The sequence below is a fragment of the Tiliqua scincoides genome, chromosome 4 (genome assembly GCF_035046505.1).
Source record: "Tiliqua scincoides isolate rTilSci1 chromosome 4, rTilSci1.hap2, whole genome shotgun sequence".
In the NCBI taxonomy this organism is placed as follows: domain Eukaryota; kingdom Metazoa; phylum Chordata; class Lepidosauria; order Squamata; family Scincidae; genus Tiliqua; species Tiliqua scincoides.
In genome coordinates, this window is record NC_089824.1 from 35,131,660 (window position 1) to 35,156,103 (window position 24,444).

General features: G+C 42.1%; 1 pseudogene; it reads left to right on the plus strand.

Annotated features, from left to right (window-relative positions):
- Positions 1–4,197: 4,197 nt before the first annotated feature.
- Positions 4,198–4,316, plus strand: LOC136650611 (5S ribosomal RNA; annotated as a pseudogene).
- Positions 4,317–24,444: the final 20,128 nt, after the last annotated feature.

The following is a 24,444-nucleotide window of genomic DNA, read 5'->3' on the forward strand; positions in this document are numbered from 1 at the left end:
CTGTGGATGAGGAGGGGGAGTAATGACATATGTTTAAGAGGGTGTGTTGAGGGAGCAAGAGAAAGGGGGATGAATCTGGTGGCAGTGATGCACACTGGATCTTATTCCCCATTTTTCTGCCTGCCCTGTCCCCTGGGTCTTCTCAGACTTGGGCCAGCAAAATGGTTGGCATAGGTCCAAGGAGACCTGTAGGTGATTGGGGGCCCAATCCTATCCAACTTTCCAGTGCTGATGCAGCCGTGACAACAGGGTGCATGCTGCATCTTGAAGTGGGAGGGCAGTCATGGAGGCCTCCTCAAGGTGAGGGAATGTTTGTTCCATTGCAGCTGCATTGGCGCTAGAAAGTTGGATAGGATTTTGGGCCCTGGGCTGCCCACTGGGAAATATATAAAAAATATTTTTACTTACGTCTGCAAACTGTCCAATCCCCCCACCACCATAGTATGCACACAGCTTCCATTGGTGAGATTCTATACCAGTGATACCCTAACGGTGAGCTGTGGCTCCCGGGGGGCCACAGAAACCAGCCAGGGAAGCTGTGGAACCCTCATGAAAAACCCATCACCCTATATAATTGTAGCCCTACTGGACTGTAGCCCTAATGGGGAGCCACAGCCAATGGCCCAGTAGGTCAAGGGAGCCACCAGTTGAAAAAGTTTGAGGACCACTCTATAACATACAGAGGGATAGTATGTCTTTAAGGTCCTACTTATTGTAGTGTATTGTTTCTGCTGCTACAGATTAACACAGCGATCCCTCAGGAAGTTGCCTATGCAACTTTGTATTCCAAAGGGAAGCACCATGATATTGTTTTGATACTCCCCTATCTTTATGTTAAACACAAGAGTGACACAAGAGACCCTGGTTATCTCAGGACTTTTTGCATTTCTTTCAGTTTACTTTACCCTCAGCCTAACCACCTGAGGAGGTAAACAAATTCAAGACTGAAGTGAGTTAAGGAGTTGTTATCCTGTAATAAATGATGGTGAAAATAAGTCAATAGTGTAGCTGACAGGCTAACTATCTGGGAGCAGTCTAATCAAATCTCATTACTGATTTTCTGTGCCCCTATTCAGGTCTGATTGATTAACAGAAACTGCATATAAAAAGATGAGTGGGAGATTCCTCCTGTCCACAGAATTAATGGCGTCATAGGACTTTAGGAGGCACCTATGCCCATATCTGATGTGTCAAGGAGATTATGGCATGAGGTGATCAAAAAGCAAGGGATAATAACAATAATTATAATTATTATTCATTTATATAGCATTCATCAAGCACATGATGTTTTGCATAGATGAAAAAGGCAGTACTAGGGTATTTGTGTCCTGGACAATTGAGTCCTTGTCAAATGTGTCCTGGTCATTGGAATCCCTGGACATTCATCAGCATTGTGCTAATTTTCATCCCACTATAACTGGGCAGCAAACAAACTATAACTGGGCAATAAACCCCATATTACATATTCTAAGCCTCTTATGGCAGCCCTAACTCTACCTTTGCATTGAAAAATAAAAAGTATATCTAATATAAATATATGTATATTGGGACGCAAATGTCTGAGACACAAAAAGAACATATGCAAATATCCAATACTGGGATGCCTTTGATCAGGACACAGTTGTCCAGGACACAGTGGTTCTGTCAGTGAATAAGACAGGTTCCTGCCTCAAGAGGCTTTCAATCTAGAAATTGACACAACAGAGGGAATGAAGCAGGATGGAGGCAGAGGTAAACTGAGGAAGCATATGTACTTGTTTCAATGACATGTTCTTTACTTAGCTACAATAGGGAATGGGTACCAATGGCTTTACAAAAAGGGTGAGTTATTTAGAAGGCAACAACATACAATAGGTTAGAGATATCAGAAAGGCAATGAATAGGTATAGCAGGACAATTGCTAACAAAGGGAATTATCCTAAGTATAGTTAGTCATGACTAGTGGAAATGGTGTTCAGAGGCCAACAAATAGAGAATCTTGGGCAGTCAAGCTCCCAGATCAATTCCTTGGGAGCTGGAGCAGGCTGAACATGGCACTGATTCAGTGGTGTCACCGGGGGAGGGGGGTGCAGACCACACCAGGTGACGCGCAAGGGGGCTGATGCGCACTGGGAGGGTGACGTGCTAAAATCACTGTGGTTAGGAGTAATACCATCATGTTATATACCATTGGATATGGAATTTCCAGCTGAATGCAATGCAAAAAACCGAAGTGAAATATCTCCTTTCTATCAAACGTTATTGGCAAAAAAAGGAAAACAAAAAATGCATGGAGTCCAATGGAAAGTGAAACTGAGCCATATCGTGTGTTTACTCGCGAGTAGGTGAACGTGCCTTAGTCCGTCTGAAAGGGCAGGCTGAGAGGAATCCAACAACACCAGAATGGTCCTGATCCAATGAATGTAGCCCCCAAAAAGCACCAGAGAAGGAGGTTCCTCCCTCCAAGCTGCTGAATATATTGAGCCCTATGGAAAGCGAAACTAAACCACAAAGTCACGTTTACCCACGAGTAAGAACGTGCCTTGGCTCCTGGGCAGGGCAGGCAAAGGGAAATGTGAGGCCACCAGAATGGTCCTGATTTGATGCAACTGGAGCTCAACAAAAGCTCCAGAAGGCAGCCCCCCCTCATAAAAAGAATAAAACGGAGGCTTGACAGGGTAAGGTGAAATTTTTTTTCTGTTTTAGGCTGCAATCCTATCCACACTTTCCTGGGAGTAAGCCCCACTGACTATAATGGGACTTACTTCTGAATAGACAGGCAAAGGATTGGGTTCTCAGACTTGTAAAGCCAGGTGGGTCCTGATAGTGATATGCATGAAATATAAGAACTTAAATTGAACTGGGTACTGGGTAGGGGTGAAAATCTTACTGATTCTTTTTTTTTTGGGGGGGGGGGTGTTATTGCAGGCAGAATACAGAGAAAATTCACTTGGTGGAACAGGGCTGGCTTTCCCTTATTTATTTATTTCACTTTAATTTACTTATAATTATTTTAATTTGTTTTATGATGGGTCCTGGACAGATTGTCATTCTAAAAAGTGGGTCCCAGTGCTAAAAGTTTGAGAACTGCTCCAGTAAGGTGTTAGTAAGTTGACACTCTGGGGGGAGGTGACACCACTAGTGACCAAAATCACTAAAATCACAGTTTGCAAAAATAATACCATCATGTTATAAATCAATCAATGTGTAATTTCATGCAGAATGCGATGAAACAAACTGCATTGAAATATCCTTATTCTATCAAAAAGTACAGCCAAAAAACCAGTGGGTACGGGGTGATGGTAGATCACCACGCCCACCACCTGGAGTGTTGCCCCACCCACTGCATGAGGGTGACGTGCTGTCCTCCCGCACAGGGTGACACAAACCCTAGTGACACCACTGCACTGATTGTAGGCAAATGAGCCCAAGCAGTGACTAGAACGTCTTCTATGCCCTAATCCCTTAGCTGCTGCCGCCACCTTCCCTTCTACCAACCCTGAAGCACCACAAGAAATTTCAGAGAAGGCACTGACAGTGACACAGAAATAGCTTGGGACACTCCAGAGCATATTTTCCCCATTAGGGCTACTTAGGAACTACTGATTACAGTGGTAATCTGCAGAGAAAGGACACTCTTACATCTTTCCTAGCAATGGGAAACCCTTGGGGACTTCACATTAGGGGATGTCCATGCATTCCTAATTACCAAGTCCCATTGGAATAATTCCATTGAAGTCGTTGCAAACCTACAGATACAACTCCATAGACATTGTTATATCATAGAACCAGTGGAGTCTAACACTTCCTGATTTTGTTTTGCATATCTGCCAGATTTTATATTCAGTAAAACCCTTATGCACAAATGGAAACAGGGTGCCCATCATCCTGAAAGTCTCCATGGTTACAGCAATCAGAATAGGGCTCAGATTCACATTCATATGGAGTATGTGCAATGGGCATCTGTCTCATGTATGCCCAACACAAGGCTTCCTGGGACTATCTTCAAGGGTGACTCCAGAGTGTACAGTCCCACTTCTTCCACGGCTTTCAGTAAACACGGGCTTCCTTGTGTTACATGAGAAGTGAGCTTACATCTGATATAACTTTGAAATTTTACTGTTCTGCATAGAGATCAATGGTACCTGCAAGATATCCCAAAGGAAGAAGGAATTATATAATGAACTGAAGACAGAAGAATGCTAAAGTGATGAATATACATATGAAATTGTTACCTTGCACATGCCCGATCTCATCTGATCTCGGAAGCTAAGCAGGGCCAGGCCTGGTTAGTACTTGGATGGGAGACTGCCTGGGAATACCGGGTGCTGTAGGCTTATACCATAGTCTTTCGAGACTGAAAGTTACCAACTGATTATTTGAGAAGTCAAAATTATTAGCTTGTATTGAATTTAATAAGTACATATTTAATGGGAGAGAGAAACCTAGAAAGCAACAATATTCAAGGGTTTCAAGTGGTGGAAAGGCAATACAATCATATGATGTAGTGATGGAATTTAGAAATCATTTCATTCCCAAGCCAGGGTTTGGATGAGAGCACTGCAATTTGGTGAGAAGTGATAAAGTCAAGAATGTCCACAAATTCCTTCTGAAATTGCAATGAGCAAAATCTAATTATGTCAATATTTTGTACCCAGAAGCTTTGCCGTAGGTGCAATATATATAATTATCCCCATTTCACAGGTGGGAAAAAGACACACAAATCAATTGCTCTAGAATACAAGTTGCAGCCCATTTGGGGTTTTATAAGTCAAAAACTAACAGCTTAAATTCAAGTCTGAGACTAAACAGCAGACAGTGCAGTTCCCAGGGAATTTATATAATGAGCTCTCTGCAATATATATGCTTAATGAGGAGTTGCTATATACTGTATCAGTGTCAGTCTTGGCATGAATTCAAAATGTAGCCTTATGCGGAGTGCATTGCAATTGTTTAATCACTGGAAATAAGTAGATAATGGCAGCAAGGTTCACACCCAAAAAGAATGATACCAATTTTGGATGTATGTAAAGGGAGAAAAATCTTCCTTGGCCACTTTTGTAATGCCATTGTCTAGTCAGAATTTTGGCATACCAAAGCAAGCGAAGTCACATTTTGGAATAATCAGGCTTCAGGTCCTTCCAGACAGCTCAAATCACCCTTGGATATTCCTCCTCCTAGAGAAAGTTCTGCAGAAAGATGTGACACAGCCTGTCCATCATGCAGTTCCCACCATTGGTATGTGAATAAACATATCTCAGCATGAGCCCCATAATGGTCTAGTGCTTCACTCTAAATTAATAGGAATCTCCTGATAAGGAGCACAGAATTTGTGAAAGAGCACAGAAGAATTAGCAGAGAGTTTCTGAACATGGGGGCTTCCGAAAGGTGTCTGTTATAAATATATAACACATATATGCATGCATTTCTATCCTGCCTAATAAATGCATTTCCTGACACACCAAGCTGCATCAAAATCATTTCTATAGCTAAAGGCTTTAGTTTATGGGCTTTACTTTGTGAAGATTGCTTGTGACTTCCATTCTGAGTGACTACTGTTCTTAACCAGCATGAATTCACATCATGCCTTCACTTCCTGCCTACCTGGCACATCTGTCCAACCTCCAATGCTACTAGATGTCTACAGTGGATGTAATAGTGAAATAAATTGTATGTGCATACAATTCAATACACATCCTCCAGATCACAAAGACAACCTCGCAAATCTGGGGTGTCAGTTGCTTGTTCTGGATGTCTGTGCATTGCACTGTATGCTAGTATGGCCTACATGAACTGTGGCCATGCATGGATGTGAAATGGAACTGGAAATGGGACAAGACCACTGGATATAGAAAATCACTGCAGAAAATTAACATCATCTTATTTAGACTCACACTAGAATGGAAAGTATCCTGTGAATACCAAAACTTTCTTCTGCAGCAGCTGTAGTCCCGCAGCTGAGCTCCTATACACTCCTTCATGTTAAGTGGATCCACAAGTCAAAGAGCTACTGTAACAGGCCAGTTTCCTCCAGATCTGACACTGTGTTAAGGTGTGATATAGGCATTCCTCAGTCCAGTGCATATGGCTTGCAGCACCAGCCATACACCCACAGTAGCATGCCCCCCCCCCCCATCCTGTGTGGGCAACCACTCTGAGTAAGATCAGAAAATGTAAGATCCCAAGAAATTTCTGGGCTTCCTCCTTTGGCTCCTGGGCTCCTCCTTTTGGACTCTGGGATGGGTACAAATTACCCCCTGTAACCTCCTCTCATGGGTCCTGCATTATGCAGGTATAAAAGGTCTAATGAGGATTGCAGTTATTCTCACTGATGCAATCATTTGGCTGATAGGCAAGCTTAAAAATAGAAAGAGAGAGAGAGAGAGCAAGAGGGAGAGGGATAGCAAGAGCAAGAGCAAAATAGAAAGAGGGAGAGAGAGAGAGCAAGAGAGCACAAACACTAGGAAACATGTATACGATTCACTACAGTTAAAAAGGGAAATAACTTTAACTAGCCAAGCCTAATGAGGACTGCCTTGCTTGTGGTCCATTTCTGGCATGCCATACAATTCAATCTATATGAAGTAGACCCACCCACCCACCTGCATGCACTCCGGTCCCCGTAGTGCACCTTTGCTCAGTTATATGGCATTTCCAATTTTACCCTGCAAAGGACATACTGCATGATGTGTCTCTGGTGGTATTTTTCAGCTTTGATGCAATGCTATGCCTCCAACCACCTACTTCTTATCTGTTCTTGCAGGATCTACTTCTCTAGAAAAACAGTTGATTTTCAGAGAAGACAAAGCACTAGTCCTCGATTTTCAATATTTGCTATGACACTCTTGTCCATTAAGTCTGAAGACAGTTGCATGTAAAGATCAATCATTAAAATTTAAGCAGGTAAGCATTTATCATACAAGGATGGTACTGGATGATAAAGTTGGGATGTGCCTGTATAGTTAAGGCAAACTTCATGCCACTACTATAAGCCCCAAACATTTAAAATGCTAACAAAATCCAGACCATTTCATCAAACCAAATTTTGGAGTGGAACATTTATATGTTGAGTGTCATAATTTGGTCAAATGCCTGACAGATCCAATGGGGAAAAATTTAATTTTCTGCCCTGTGGGACAAATTTCTCCTGCGTACAGCCGTTGGCAGACATCCATTCACTGCATCTGCAGCAAGGAAATGGGGAAACTGCAGCTGTAGAATTTCTGCCAGATGCATCTACTTCAATGTATGGTAAGCTGAAAGACCAAGGCAAAGTATGGGTACTTTGTATGGGTACAAAGTATGGGTACGCTGCAGGGGGTAACAGTTGCACTGGGCAGTCAGCTTTCGGGGTCAACAGTCTGAATGTCTATGTGCCCACTTACTATGACCACACAACTTAAATTTTAGCTGCTTTGTGCAATGCGATCAGCTTGCTGTGCTCTTTTCTTCTGGGCTGCCTACTGCATGTGCACAGGAACCCAAAGAGCCAAAGGCTTTTGGAGCTCCTCCAAAGATTTCTATGGAATCTTTGAAGCTTTCCCACCGGTTTCAGGTCAAGATGGCAGCAGTGACCAGTGGAGAGGAGACTGCAGCAGCTTACAGAAAGCAGTGAAAGGTACTTGGGGGCTTGAGTGTGGACAACTGGCAGCTTGGAGGAGCTGGGGGGGGGGCTGAAGCTGGAAGGGAGGCTGTGGAGCAAGAAACTGTAGCAGCAAGAGACTATGTGCACCTCTGCTGCCTTGGTAAAAGTTTGAGATGGGCGGAGTTTTGGTAGAGGCAATGGGTGAACACAGTCTTTTATTGCTAGCCATCCCTTGGTCCACGGGGAAAGCTGGGGTTGAAGGGGGGCAGTAGAGTGAGGCGGCTGCGAGCAACTGGAAAAAGACAGCGTATTTTTAATTTTTTATATTTTTTCACATTTTTTTTGAAAAACACAAGTATGATGTTAGACCTGGAAGTGACGTGACTTCCAGGGCATCATTTGGAGCTCATCACTGAGCACCAGGATCATTAGCTATGCCACTGGGTACAGAGAGCTTAATTTGTAAGCAAGTATAATATGGCAGTCCGTACTAAGCCTTTACTATTTACATAGCACAGAATTTAACAGAGCTGTTAACAGAAAGTTTCCATAGTTTCTGGAGCAGAAGTAAAAGTGCCTCTACTCTCATCTTTAACTGAAGGGTTATTGATCATGGAATAATAAATTTTACATATCTAAACACATTTTTTTTGGTTACACAGTTGTGCCATTCATGGAAAATACATTAAGAAAAATACAATACAAAGGGCCTTCTCACAACTTCAGTAACTGAAGCCACAACTATCCCACTTTCAAAAAGCTTCTCAATTTCCATCACAGTGTGGTATATTTTTCTTGTGTATGGCTACTTTGAATAGTGTGGTATTTCACATTCTTCTGATTCATTTTATGCAAATAGCAGTTCTCTTTTACTGAATAGTTAGGGAAGCAGACATCAGAAAGGCATATGGAAGTCAGTGAAGTTGTATCCCAATAATTCAGCAAAATATGTCCTAACAACAAATCAAAACCTCAGGAAAAAAAAGAGTGATAGCTTTATTTCATGTAAACAGAACAGCTACCTTTCCAATGAAAAATTTCATCCTGCATTTCCAGCGGGAAGTGAGAAGAGGCAAACATTTCTAACAAGGAGATGGCATGGCACATAAAGATGATTTATATTGATATCTATCTGTCTGAATTCTGACAGAAGCATGTTCACTGTTCCCTCCAAAGTAACTAAAAATGAAAATCAGTGTCTCCCATCCAGGCCTTAATTTCAGGAGTGAATGCATCTGGCATAACAAATCCATGTCTCTAACCTGGCAACTAAGGGAAGATTCACATGCAAATGTTCAGAAAGTGGGATGAATCTGATAACTATTCCCATCACTGGATAGGAACATGAACATACTGTATGACTGGAGAATGAAGTAGAAATTCCCCTTGAAACATCTGGATAGGAACCAGATTATAGTGTGTTCATAAGTTCACAAGGCATATCCTGAATTCATAAAGGAGCAAGCAACATGTTATCAGAATTACTGCCATTCAATAAAAATCACTGAACAATTGTTCTGGTCTAGTAATCTGTTCTATCTATGTACAAAACCTAATCTGTGTATAGAGGTCTTTCCTACCTTCAATCCAGCAGTGGTGCTTTCCTCTGTGCAGCACTTTTCTTTTACAGGATGATTTTTCTCTCTCTGCTAAGCTAATGGAGAATCCCCCCCCCCCACACACACACACACACTCACAGGATAGAAGAGGAGCTGTATGTCAGTGGTAAAGTGCATGCTTTGAAGATCTTTCAATACCTGGCCCCTCCAGGTGTTCTGGGAAAGATACCTTCTGAAAACTGAAAAGTCAGCATAGACAGTACTGAACACAATGGATCAATGGTATGACTCACTGCCCAATCTTAACCTGTGCTGGAACATGCAGAATACAGCGGCCTGCACTGTGTACAACACAGGTTAGGAGGCGGCTGGAGGTCACCTTACCCCATGCCAAACCCCAGCCACCCCTCTAGGGCTACTCAGATCTGCACCAGCTATTTAGATGGCGCAAATTCAAGCACTCTGTGTAAAGCTGTCCAGTCTGGAACTGGGGGGGGGGGGTTTACATGCTGCTGCTGTGAATCTTACCCCCCCCGGACCTGATCCGCCTCCAGTTCTACCCTCCCCCTGCCCAGAAAAGTCCCCCCACATCTTCCAGAACATGCTCCCGCTACCCTCACCCACTCCCTGTGCTGCCCAGTGCAACTTACCATGTCCAGCCAGTGCAGGATCCAGATTCAGCCTGGGGGAACCAGCTCAGGTCTCTATGCCAGCCCAGGCAACTCCCAAGTTAGCACAAATCTGCCTTATGGCATATTTGTGACACTCGGGAGACAGCGTAGAGGGCCTGCAACAGCTGAACTCCGACTTTAGATTGCACCCTCAATGTAGGACAATCTATTTTTCTCTTATGGGCCTGAGTACACATGGAGTCACTGACCTTATTTATTTACTTAAAAATTTGTATCCTGCTTTATCTCCTGTAGATACTAAAAGTGGCTGTCTTATAACTCTTGAAATCAGAAGCAATAGCACAGGAAACACCATCAAGTCAGTCCATGAAAATTTAAGTGGACTGCGACTCCCCATAACATATGAATAATCCGTGAGATGATGATTTTACCACAAGGCTAAATAGGGACCTTGTGTAAGTGTGAAATAGGGACCTTGTGTAAGTGCATCAAGTGGACTATAATGCTTGCCCTGCACGCGAAGGGCTGGAAATTGCAACAATGCACTAAAAATTAGTGCAATATTTCTATGCTTCGACATTCAGCATGAATTGCTCTAACCTTTCCAAAAATAAATGTGTGAAGAGTGATCCTAATCTACAACAAATATAGTAGCACAATGGATATAGCTGTGTGCAAGCAAACATCTCCCCTAGGAATCCACCAGAAGCCTAAACTTTTGTTGGGCCTGCTTTCTGGTTGAGTATGTCTTCCCTCTTCAACAATCTCACATGCCATGGAGGACATGGCTAATATCAGTGTTCTCTGCTTTGTCATACCCATAGGGAGGATGATAGTGGAACATCCAGACTTTCACCACAGTGAACCCTTTTAAGGTGGTCAGTCCCTTTCATGATTGCTGTCTTCTCCCATTCCACAATAGCAACCCTGTTTCTTTCAAATAAACTGGGGGTTATTTTTACTCTCACACCTGAATAATCTTTTTTGCTGACATAGGCATTTTAGTGCATCGTTTGAACTTTTCATTTGATTGTTCTAGGCCTTTTTTGTGATATTGCTCATGTTTCTTCATAAAGTTCAACCTCTGGAAAAAAAAAAATCAAATCATTACTTGCAGCCAAATGCAGAAGTCATTATCAGTTATTGCAATAAGGAATCTATATAATCATTTTTTTTTCTAGACGCAGGGAAAAGATGAATTCTCATATTAACAGATAGGACCCTTCGAAATGGTTCCCAATATGATGTATGAGGCAAGGCAAATGGGCTGATATCAGCAAGTCTATTGTAGGGTGAGCAAAACCACCAACAGGTCAAAATTGGCCTCTGTAGCTCCATGGTGGAGTGCATGATCTACATGCAGAAGATCCTAGGTTTCACCTACGGCCAAGTACGGCAGAGGATAATTCCTGTCTGAAACTGTGGGAAGCCCTTGCCAGTCAGTGTTGACAGTACTATGCTAGATGGATCCATGCTCTGGCTTGGTATATGGCAGCCTTCCATGCTTTATTTCATAAAGGTAAATTGTTTTCATTCATTCATAGGAAAACAAAAGTGCTAGATTTGCATTGGCCCCAAACCTGCCCTCCTCCTCCAGCAATGGGGGGGATGGGGTGTTTCAATTCTGGCTGAGAGGTGAAGCATGCCATTCATCTCAGAGGCACACAAACTTTTTTTGGAGTTGATCAGAAGTTCTTGCAATATATAGTTCCTACCCAGTCCCAATTGGGTGGTTGCCCAATTACTGGCTAAGAACACATACCAAGCAGAGAGTCCACCTAGCCAAGTCAACCTCTGAAGCCTCAGTACCAATGGCAATGGTCGTGGTAAATGTACCATCGGGTATAGCAAATGAGGACAAGACTTTGCCCCCAGATGTCCAAGCAATCTGGCACTGGCACGGCTGACTCCCTTCCACTCATAGTTTGCTAAGTTGTGCAATATATCTGACAAATATGCATGAAACTAGGATAAGAAAACAAAATAAGAGGAAAGTTTATAAGGAGTGCTTGCATGAGGTTGACTCATGTGCTTGTATGAGGTTGACTCATATGTGATTGATTATATATATGTGGTTGATTATACAAAAAGGTTGATTAAATGTGTTTTTAAAAAGGTTGATTATATGTCAAAGGTGTAAACGTATTCAAGTCTGCACTCTGAAGAACATTTCAAAAATTAATAAGCTTACATAAGGAAGACAGTTATTTACATAGGAATGCATTAAGCAAGGAAAGGACAAAGAATTTGGCTATTTTTTCAGATAATAAAGTTTTGATTATATGGCTTCTGCTTTATATAAAGATGTGAATCAATTTTAATTTATAAATATACAGTTCGTTGGGTTGAGGCATTCTTTTAACAGATGTCTTGGAAGAGGAAATGGCTCATAACTTAATGAGACATTATCGTGTTGGTGTCTTAGAACTAGCTCTTTCCACAGAAAGCCTTACATGGATCATGGGATTGCCTGAACACAAATGTGATGCAATTTTATTGGCTAAGTGTATGATCCTATCCCTCTCCAGTTCATATTATACAGCACTGCTGATGAAGCACACACTGCATGCTATGGTGGAGGGGGTAAACGTATAGCCCAGGAGAGGTAAGTAAAAATCTTATTTTACTTATGACTCCATAAGCCACCTGGCTGTCAATGAACTTACACCAAACTGGGTGGGAGGAGAATGAATAGGGCAGGGAGGCTGTCAGATGGATGGATCTGGCAATGATGGCATGTGCCAAATCCTATTCCTTCTGGTAACAGCCTCCTCTCCCCCTTTCTCACCTCAGACTTGCAGAAGGCGCAGATTCAAGCAGATCCATTGCCAGTTGAGGACCTTACAGGGAGATCAGGGACAATAAGGTCCCTTGCTTCTCCCAAGCCTCATAATCTACACCACCCCCTTACATTGAGGCTGCCATGTCACAAACATGACATAAGGCAGATTTGTGCAGACTTGGGAGTCGGTTTTTTGGCTCTGACGCATCAGAAGGGGGAAAGATGGGACTGGGATGCTACAGCCCACATCAGTTTGTGTTTAACATTCATTAAAGCAGTGGTGTAGCTTGAAGGGGTGCAAAGTACTAAGTTTTGCAGGGATATGCCTCCGTTTTCTTTCCACCACCCTGAATGGCTCAGAAGGGAAGGGGGAGGGGCCATTTGCACATGGGCGTGAGGCTCCCTGCAAAACTTAGTGCTTTGCACCCTCTCAAGCTATGCCACTACATTAAAGTTGTGGCCCACTTATCATCCAGATTCCTTGCCTCATGTCTTAATGTGGGCACATGGCTGTGGCTGCCATAGAAAAGCTTGAGAAAGGAGTATAAGAGGTGAGACTGCTGGGTGCTGAACGTTTCATGCTGAAAATGGATATTTTTCAAACCTCTTGGAGAAAAGAGAACAATAATCACCGTGGAATTGTATTTTTCATATAGACTTTGAGCTCGTAATTTACACATCTAATATACTTTTTAAATGGAAACCAGTAAATGGAAGAAATACAGAACTTTTAGTATAAAGTATATTTCACACATATACCGCATGGGTATTACTTTGGGCAGGGGGAATGTATCGTGGCGCCAACTTAGGGCCCAATCCTATCCAAATTTCCAGCACCAGTACAACCACAATGCAGCCCTGAGATAAGGGAACAAATGTTCCCATACCTTGAGGAGGCCTCTGTGCCTGCCTCCCCACCCCAGGATGCAGTGCATGTCCCATTGGCACAGCTGCGCCAGCACTGGAAAATTGGATAGGATTGGGCCCTTAGACATTAACAGAGTTCTGTGCTTATTTTGAAAACCACGTGTGCCTGACCAGGGCCTAGGAGAGGGGGGTAAATTTGTACCCGGGCCCAGGGTCAGAAAGGGGGCCCAGGAGCCAAAGGAGGGGGCCCAGAAAGTTTCTAGGACATTTTCCTATCTCACCAGCACATGATGCTGGGGCACAACCAAAGGCATGCAGTGTTACCTGCTGCGGCAAGCCATACACACCCGGCCCAGGAAGGCATCCATGACCCTCCTTAACACAGTGTTAATCTGGGAGGAACCTGGCCGGTGTCAGTAGTTCTTTGGCTTGGGAATCCCATAACCATGAAGGAGTGTATAGAAACTCAGGGCTGCAGCTGCTGCAGAAGTTCATTTTGGTTCATTCTAGTGTGAGCCTAATATTATGATACTAATTTTCTGAAATCAATTTTCTGTATTTCAAAGATTTTAGAGAGAGTGTTTCGTTTTCCATATTACTGTATCTAGCTGCCAATGCTGCATGTCAGGTAGACCTGGGCTCTCCATCAAGAAGCTTAGTAGACCTGGGCTTCAAAGACTATTGTGGCTGTCGGCACCCTCCCCCTGTCCTATTTTGCCCCCCCTGTTCTGCTGCCCCCATTGTGCCCCTCCCCTTTGGGAAGGGGCCCAAAAGAAACTTTGTACCCCCTGATAAAATTCCTCTCATAGGCCTTGTGCCTGACTCAAAATAAGAGTAATAATCTCAGTAACAGAAAGCCAATCAAATGACATGACACTTGCCTACTATAATACTTTAGGCATTGGGTTCTTCATGTTTGCAGTGTTTTCAAACCAGGTTAATTTCATGAAGAAAATGCATAATCTACAAACATTGATTTAGCTCTTCCATTTATTACAGAAGCCCATAACACTTTAATGGGGTGTATTTTTATCACTGTGACACATATCGAAAGTGAGTCACTAATCTACTTGGCCCAATTAGGTTAAGTTCCTGCCTCCTGAATGTTCAGTTAGTTAACCTCTAGCACAGTGATTTTCAACCTTTTCCATCTCATGGCACACTGACAAGGCACTAAAATAGTCAAGGCACACCACCAGGTTTTTGACAATTAACAAGGCATACCAGGCTGCCAGTGGGGGCTCACATCTCCCATTGGCCCTATTAATAAATGACCTTCCCCGAAATTCCTGTGGCACACCTGTGGACCACTCGCAGCACAGAAGTGTACTACAGCACAGTGGTTGAAAATGGCTGCATGTAGGCTGGTTGCCTTCATGTTCAGTTCTTCAGTTAAGCAAGAATGTTAACCAAGAAGCACCCTTGCTGCAAGTGCTACTACAGTAAAACAAAGGCACTATAAAGGGCCCTTGGGGGGGGTAAGGAATTCCTCCGAATCTACGAATAAGTAAAACCGCAGATACCAAATCCACACATACGGAGAGACACCTGTTCTATTCATATTCTGTAAGACTTTTTGTGCCAATAGGCCATCATTTGATAATTCAAACAGATATAAATAAGACATTTATTCCATCCTGTTTTATGACTACATGTACATCATCACTACCAATCTGTGACCCCCATGTTTTTCAGAAGTTTCAGAAATGTACAAGACTCCCCTTCCTAATCACAGCTTTAATGTTGACAGGTATTAAGAGAAGAGCGGTACACTTGAAATCTTCCAGTATCTAGGAATAGTTGTCCTTCCCTCGGCTAACTATATGCTCAATTCTTTTGTCATCTGTTTCTGCTGTATTTTGGCTTCAGTATTGCTGTTAATTAGAGGTGACTATGGTTTGATTAATTGCTAACATGTGTCACATATGCACAATATGAAGAACTGCCGTCTAAATTTTTCCACTTAGTGCATGCCTGAATTCAATGGTCATAAGCCAAACATTTCTTTTTAATGACTTAATCTTATCACAGTGAACAATATGGATGCAATCAAAATAAGACACTCTAATCCATTTGAAGTGTTAAAAGTTCACAGAAGTATGTGTAATAATCATGGGCCTCATTTCACAATGTACTGCTATGCACGTTGGATCACAATATAAGTCATCCAAGTGTCCTTCTACTGGCTAAGGTTCACCACGTTAGCTTCCAGGTTCACAGTGAGCTTTTGAAGACTGAAAACATGCCTTGCCGTGTGCCATGTTCATTCCATGTTCAGCTTCTCTTGGGAACTCTGAGTAAGACCTGTGGATACAAAGTGACCATTTACTAGCAGGACACTGTGCTTCATGTAAGTTTATTCCAAGACATTCAACCAGATAGATCCTATGTGTTCAGTGTAAAGCTCTTCATAGCTATTCCACAACGTGAGCCACCCAATCCGACCTGTTCCCACCAATGCAGAAATGCCATTGGAGTGTGCACTACATCCTGCATAAGGGACAGTCAAGGGACAATCCTGCATAGGATTGGGCCATAAGCTTGCAATCATCATGGATCATACAACAATCACCACTTTGGTCTTATCATTTGTTAACGCCAAGCATGAGTTGGGGTTATCATTGTAGGTCTTCCTGCCCACAGTCCATATAATGCAGGGTTCCCAAACTACTTATCTTTGCAATCCACTATATCGTTCACAGTGGATCTGGAGCTGACTGAGCCCAGGAGATGGCAACGTAAAATGGCAGATTTACCAGGAAGTTGTGCCTGGATTGCACACTCCCTAAGTTATTTTCTGCATTATGCCACAGTTCCCAAACTGTATGTCGCAGAACAGCACAGTTCTCAAACTGTGCGTCATGCTAGCAGGGTGCAAAAGTTTGGGAGTTTGGGAGCTGTGGCACAATGTGGAAAATGACACAAGGGTGAGAACAATCCAAATGCAACTTCTGGGCCATCTGCCGGTTTACGTTGCAGCATTGGTGAACCCACAACCCACCACAAATTGGGTTGTAAACCACTTGTGGGTTGTGGCCCACAGTTTCAGAACTGCTGATCTAATGCATTCCCCTGGCCCTATCAGCAAAGTTTATAATGCACGGTCCTAACTCATAAGGCAAGAATACAATGGTTGGGGAGAGAGAATAGTCCATGGGAACACTAATCCCTGTGGCAAATATAATACCTGGCCCAAGCATCCATCAACTTCTTTTTTTCTTCTTATACCCTCTCTCACAAAGCAAGCTACTGTCACCACCTCTACATACAATTTGGGTAATGTAGGGTGCAGCCCTCAGGAAGGCTCCATAGAAAAATGGAAGCTGGGCATAAACTTCCCAATCCCTATAACGGCAAGCATACTGAGATCATGCATATACAATATTTCAGTAGGAGAAGAGGGACTCAATGTGTAAAAGGGATGCCAAGCCTGAACTACAATAGCTGTGCTCCAACAACAAATTTTCAGCCAATAGAAAAGGAAATCAAAGTTCTACAGGGCACGAGTTCTTGCTTCAACATACACAACAAAAGGGGGCAGTAAATGAAATGTGTTCTAGAGAAAAACTTACAGTCGGGGGGGGGGGGGGAAACCCTAGTGTTTTCATTTGCTGGTTTGGACTAATTTTTTTTAAATGTACGACTTTTATATTATACAGCCCCTGGTAGGAAGTGAAATATAATTCTAATTAATTTCTCCTTTGGCTGTATACAAATCAATAACTGTAAGCATCCCAAAGGAAAAAGCATGCTACATGGTCCTCCAGGTTCCTAATGAATGCAAATAAGCTGACCTTTTTCTGACAACTATGAATATTGTTTCACCATTTTACCACTCAAATTGCTGTAATCAGCAATTCATACTGCAAATATGAAGCCAATAATAGTTCTCAATAACCATTCATTAGAGCAAAGCAGAATGCACAATATAGATATTTCCACTAAACTACTACAAACTTTGTGGAGTGGGGTGGACCCCTCAAATCACTCTATCAGCCACCTTCTTTTTTTATTATGAGGGCCACACCACTTTGTCAATAGTAGAAAACACCTTTGTTAACATTTTAATCATTTTTTAAAACAAATTCAGTCTTAGCTGCTTTTTTTTTCTCAGTGTGCCTGATAGCGCGAATATCTTTCTCTGCACCACCATAGCTGTTTTGGAACTCCTCTGTAAATCCTCCATCCTTTCCTCCACTCTGCTGTGCTGATCTCTCTCTCTCTCTCTCTCTCTCTCTCTCTCTCTCTCTCTCTCTGCATAATTAGTGGTTTGCAGTAGTATAGCTACAGGTGTGTATGGCCATCACTGCCAGAATGGTTCCAACAGCAAGGGAGAAGGGCCAGTCATATGGTGCGTTGTGGCACCTGCAATATTTACCACAATACCCCACCTCAGGGGAGGTGGGATGGTGTCCTAGATTATCTCCAGGGGACGGTTTGCAGGACCAGAAAGTTTACTACATCAGAAGGACAAACACTCAGGGGGAATCTCCCACCCCTTTCAGCAGACAAGGGCTGCTGGGATACATGAAGACAGAGGAAGGATGATTGACAGCGCTAGCACTGCTTTTTCCAATCCCCCCCCCCCCCAAAAAAAAGACAGATTGGAGTATATGGTGATGTATGGTTGCAAATCCCATTTGAGTTGAAACTCACTGATGTGCTCATGGATGTGATTTCCCATGGAAAAACAGCATACCAGAGATGGGATTCAAACCAGGTCAGTTCCAATTTGCAATCTCTGACATGTCTTACACATGTCTATTCAGAAGCAATCTCTGACATGTACAATCTTACACAAGTTATTCAGAAGCAAGTCCCACTGAGTTCAATGTGATTTACTCTCAGGTAAGCGTGTATAGGATTGCATCCTTGGCCAATACACCACCTATATGAAAGCAAAGGAATTTTAAAATGCTCAATTATGACTGGATCATCTGTGCACTGTACATATAAAAGATTTGAAAGACAGCAAGCAAAAACTCGGTTCTCGTGTCATTCAGCTCAGAAATGTCATACTGAACTAAGAGAACTAGATGTACAAGAAAAAAGTTCTTTTTTTAAACTCATGCCAGTGACTGAATTATTTCTAACAAGGTCCTTCCCCATTATAGTTGCTGGTTTGCTGTAGAAAAACACCTCATTTTCAAAGTTTCCCAAGACAGATTGGACTACCCTGCTGAAGATCAATGAAGACCAAAGAAAAATTTGGCTAATGCCAACAGTTCCTATGACACAAGTGGTGTTCTTAACAGAGCTAAACAATCTTTTCTTGATGACTTTTCAAAAGATATCTCAACTCTCTAATACTTGTAATGCTTTCATGTTCCAAATGAATCCCTACTACATCTCACTCAATATTGATCTGTAAGCATGTCTCCCAATCCTTTTCCCTGTGTGGTCACTGAACAGTATAAAAGTTCAATAGGAAGATCAGCTGCTCATCCACTTTTTGCTAAAGCAATTTGTATTATGGATTTACTTTAGCAGTCTACAGTGGCAGTTGCTGTTTTTACTATTTAAATGCTTTGATTATCTGACCTTGCTTACTTTATCTTTTTAAGCGCTGTGCACGGGCTTTAAGAGTTGATCAATAACAGGGGATTCCTCCACCACATTATGCAGAAATCAATCCTGTTTCAGACTATTGGTATTTTGCTCTTACGAGTCCATCTGTCTATGTTAATTTTACATTTTCTTTTTCTTTCTTAAATAATCCAGACCTGCCTTGGCAAATACTATTTCTGGATTCCACTGGAATTCCGGGGCTATCATGTACACTTTGAATAATTTTTCCTGGAGGATTTCAAGATGAAAAGAGGATGAAAATTTGGTTGGTATGGCATAAGTCTAAGGATTCCTTCTTGCTGCCATGGTTAATGACACCAAAGATTCCTTTTCCATTTTGATGGTTTTGTTGGATCTGATGGTGTTTTGTAGAATAGGAATCTTAAGACTTCTAAAGCTTACAAAAATATCTTTTTTACTGCTTTTCATAACTAGAAATACCTATATTGTTACCTTTTTTTAAATTAAAGGTTTGCCTTATTTGGCAGAGTTAACACAAACATATAAAGGAAGCTAGAAGCCTGTATACAAAGATGTGATTTTACTTTTTACACTGATACGTGGCTGTTTATTGCATCCATATTCAGCCCTCTTCATTCTTTTCATCCCTTCCCACAAGGAGCCCTTCCATTATTTGGCCTTTATCCCACAGCTCTTCATTCTTCAGCACACTCTCCTTTTCAGTGGCTCAGCATCACATGCACCCCTGTCTTCCTGTCACCCTTGCAGTACCCAGCCCTCCTGACTTTGTGCTTCCTCTCTAGAAATTGAACCGATATTTAACATTTGGTGACTGATCCATTCTCCTGAGCCATTCTTTGACTGACCCTGTGAAAGAAAGAGTCGGCGATCGGTTTTTAGTTGACAATAAGCCACTTGTAGTCAATGCGTGTGGGTTATAAAAAATAAAATAAAATCTATGAGTCACTAGAACAGTCAGAACTAGAAGTGCAGTACACAGCCACTTCTGAAGAGTAAGGATTGCCCAGTGTGGCCAAGTAGTTTGCATGGACTCTTCTAGGAAGTAAAAACAAGGAACGGTACCTTATTCTGCTTCTAGGGCTGTGTTTTGAAAGGTGACTATAGGGGGCAATTTCTCCCTCCCCCCATACATACACTTTTCATAAAAGAAGCAGAGCCCAATCCTGTGGTCTGCGCTACGCCTCCGCGGCATGGACCACAGTCGCAAACGTGCCGTAAGGCATGTTTGCAGGGCTTACCACCGGGCTCCCGCTGGAGCTGGTTCAGCTCTGGCTGGCGCTGAGCCTGTGCGCAGCAGGCGCCCACATTCCACGGCTCAGCAGTCTCTGTAACCGCCAGGCTACAGAACAGGAAATGGGGGTGTGGTCGGGGGCATGGGGGAGGCGTTCCAGGGAGGGGGAGGCATGGTCGAGGGCAGTAGCATGGGAGGCTCTGGATCTGGCGGGAGCCCTTTGTGGAGCCGCCAGTTCCCGCAACTCAGGATTGGGCTGCCCGATGGCAGTCTTTGGAAGACTGGCACTATGTTCTGAAGATAGTACATAAAAACTATCCCCTTCTTACTTCCTTGGAAAGATGAGAAAGGTATGGAAAACTTATGTCTCTAATGATCCCCCTATTGCTCCCTTCCTGTTCTTTGAAAGAAAGGACTACAGCTTGTGAATGGTGGAAGTACCACCATGTGAGGCAGAGAGACAGTGGTCTCAGGGAAGTGGGGTAGAGGCAATTACCCCACTAAAAGTAACAAAATTTGAATATCTCACTAGTTGACTCCAACTTATGAACTCTGAAGGGTCAAATCCTAATAGGGCCTTAAACTGCCTGAGCTGGTGTAAGTTCTTGTATGGCTGTCTCAAAGTGCAACATGCCATTTTGTGGTTCGTCCATGATTTCCAGTGCCTGTAAGTAAGCACAGGGGGTTGGAAGGAGGCAAGGAAGGGAAGGAACGGAGCAGGGAGGAGGACATATCGAGGTCAGGAAAGGGGTAGTATCAGCAGGAATGACCAGCAGTATCTTTATCCCCCTCCTGACCTGAATCCACTTTCCTGCGTCCACTCAGACTTGCACTAGCTATATAACTGACACAGATCTAAGTAGACTCCATTCAGTCAGCAAGGACTTACCCCTGGGCAAGGAAATAAATGTTCCCTTACCTGGTGGAGACCACTGGGGCATGAAACTCCCCCACAGGATAAGCACATGTCCCATTGGCATGGCTGCATCACTGCATGGGGAGTTATGTAAGATTGAGCTAATAAGGCAGCATAATAATCAGTCCAGCTGATACAATTTGGAAAGTCTGGCATTCAACACTGTATTTTCAACATTTCCAAATGTTACAACTATGCTTTTGATGAATCCATTCCATGTTGAAGTTGGGCCAAGGAATTGTTTTGCTGTCAAACTTATGACAAGATTATCAGGTGTTCTCTCAAGATCTATATTCTTGAGTTGATGTTAGCATTCTGTATCAAATCACCTAGAATAAAATATTCATGCATAACAATTACGAAGTATTTATGCTTCAGGACTACAAAACCCATGCTGAGCAGTGTGCAAGAACTAGCGACACATTATACCTATGAATGAAAATGTATTCAGGAAATTCAGAGTCTTGAAGAAAAACAAAGAATTAATAAATTATTGAAGGTATGGAAATGCAACCACAATGGAATGAAACTGAAATAACCGACATATTTTCCATGGAAATCAGAAATAGAGTTCCTTCTGCAATATTAGCAGCAACTCTTCATCTGCAGTCTTGAATGTGAGACAGCTTAGAAAGCCATTGTGAACTTGGTGTCAACTGGAGAATGTAGTAAGATTCACAAAAAAGTGTCCAACTTGTCCTTATTAGGCAATTCATGTGGCCCTTACTGGCTTCACCTTGACCAACTCACCAGGAAATGGAATAAATAAACTAGCAGATTCTACTACCATTTTTCTTGTTGTAAGCAGCTAAACTCAGCTGTTTGAAAATATGAAAACTCCATAAAGCTTTTGTACTTACAGTTTAAATGGCTTACTTAAAAAAAAAATCCACAAATTCGGAGAGACTAGGTCTACTAATGCCAGTTAGCCATAATAGCTAATGGAAACATTCATTTTCAGCCACAGTATACTAAGTATCAGGTGTTAAGGATAAACAAGAGGTGTCCATCTCCATCATATCTCCCTTGAGAGTTTTCAGATGCATCTGGCTGGCCACAGACTGTTGCAGGAGACTCATCCAGGTGTGAGCCAGGTAATTCTTTTGTTCTTTTGGTATTAGCTCTAATCAGTAAACTGCCAAACTGTCAACATTTAAACAAAAAGCATTAATTCCACACAAAAACTAGTCCAAAGCCAGCCTCAGCCAAGCATACTGTACATGATGTAATGTAACTGATGTAACTACTTGTTGTAACTTTCAAAGTTTGGTCCTCATTCAAAGAGAAATATACCGGTTAAATTGAATGATTAGAATTTAGAAATCCAAATTAATTTGTGCATGATTTTAGAAACTGGGTTGATTCCATGACTGCCCCAGTTAAGGCCAATCCATAGCATGTTCTTTGATACAATGGTCTCCATACATCAATATCAGATAACTATTCTGAGAAAGAAAACCCGAATGTAGTATGTATTCCAGGAATGCCTCTTATGTCCCTGAAGAAATGTGACTTCGGTTCTTCCAAACTAGAGCCACAAAGCACAGGTTTTCTGCAGGACATTTAGAGCTGTATCAAAATTCAGTGCTATCACTGCTACATGTGTATATCTGAATCATATTCACATTTACTGTTACTTGCACAGAAATTTTTTTTCAGTAAACGTTGTTGGAGTAGAAGTTCAAAACGTTTAAAACGGGGTGTTGGTGCTATAAGTGATATCTGAGAAGATTACAGAAGACTGGTTGCCTTGGAACCATTAAAATATCACAAGATGCCATAAGCGTGCACAATATGCCTTACAAAGATAGCTGCTTTATATTGTGATCCATCTCACTCAGTCAGCCATCTTCCCACTGACTGGGAGCAGTTTCCTAGGGTTGCAGACAGGCTCCAATCCTATCTGAAGATGCCAGAGACTAAACCTGTGACTTTCTACATGGAAAGCAGGTGTTCTTCCACCAAGCCATAGCCCTACATTGATATAAGGATGAAAATACCATGACAATACTGACAGTGACAATACATAATGTCCATGATAAACATTAAAACAATGAAAAGATTATATGTGTGTTTTGATCAAAGCATAATTGATGTCATTGCAGCAACTGGAGCAAGATTCTATATTGTCACTCTAATATTAAACCGAAATTCTGTTTCGGTCAAATTTCAGTTGTTGCTTTACTGCAATCTATGACATATTGCTACTGTGGGTTCTGATGCAGCAAAGTAAACAAAGAACAATTTGTCCTCTTTTTTTCCTTCTCTTCAAATGCATCCTGTAAGAAACATGCCATTGTCATGAAAAGAGACTGGAGTGTATGTAGCACACAGAAGCATTTACCCAAAAAATCCAGCACGTACAATCATACTAAACAATACAGCAATATTTTGCTTTTATTCTTTCTGCAACTCAGTCCATTGCAAACTAAAGAATCAGTTAAAGATTAGAGAACTTAGCACATAAAAACCTGTAAAAATAGCCACTAAATATTCAAAACAGTTTTCCTCAGAGGCTGATTTTCAGCGTCGAGTTTCTTTTTTCCTTTTAAAAAAAGTAAAAATTGATGAAGAACAAAGCCAAACTCTGGTGGGGCAATTTAGTTTTTAAGCCAAACTTTACGCTTGCAGTTATTGATTTTAGCAAAAAGCACCAATGTGCAGATCAAGATAAAAGCTGCGTTAAAAACTAGTTAGTTACTGAAATGTTATGTCGAAAGAGAGCACTTTCGTTGCCTGATAGGCACCCTTCACTGCCAAGAATGGAAAAACACTGCACCAGACATTGTACACAAAGGGGATGCATTGCTCCATGGCCAGTTCTGAAACAGACAAGTCCATACTGTTTTCCTCAAGTGGGTAAATGTTAAGAGAGAAGAATCCAAGTTTCATGATGCAGCAGCACAAAGCTGGGAAGTGAAAATTATGTTGCAGCAGAGTCTTGAAAATATGACTGTAAAAGTTAATCAATAAAATGTCTATTCCTGTCTATTCACTAGGGGCCCCAGCTGCATAGCTTCACACAATCAATACTACAAATTATTACGATTTCCAGGTTCCCACTGGACATGCTGAACAAATCTTTCAAGTGTAACAGGCTTACATAGTGGGGTTGTTGTAGCTGGGTTTTTTTCTCCCCTTCAAACTTTACATGTAGCTCGTCCAGAATAAGTGGCAATAAAATCTAAAGCCTGTGAATTTCGTGCAACTGTTAAATATTTTCATTCTAGCTCTGTCTTCCTTTAAGCTTTCTTCACTTTCAAACAAAATAATGTGCAGCTTTTGCTTGTCTTTGGAACTCATACTGTGGCAGCTACAGAGGAGATAACTTTGCGCTTTGGGC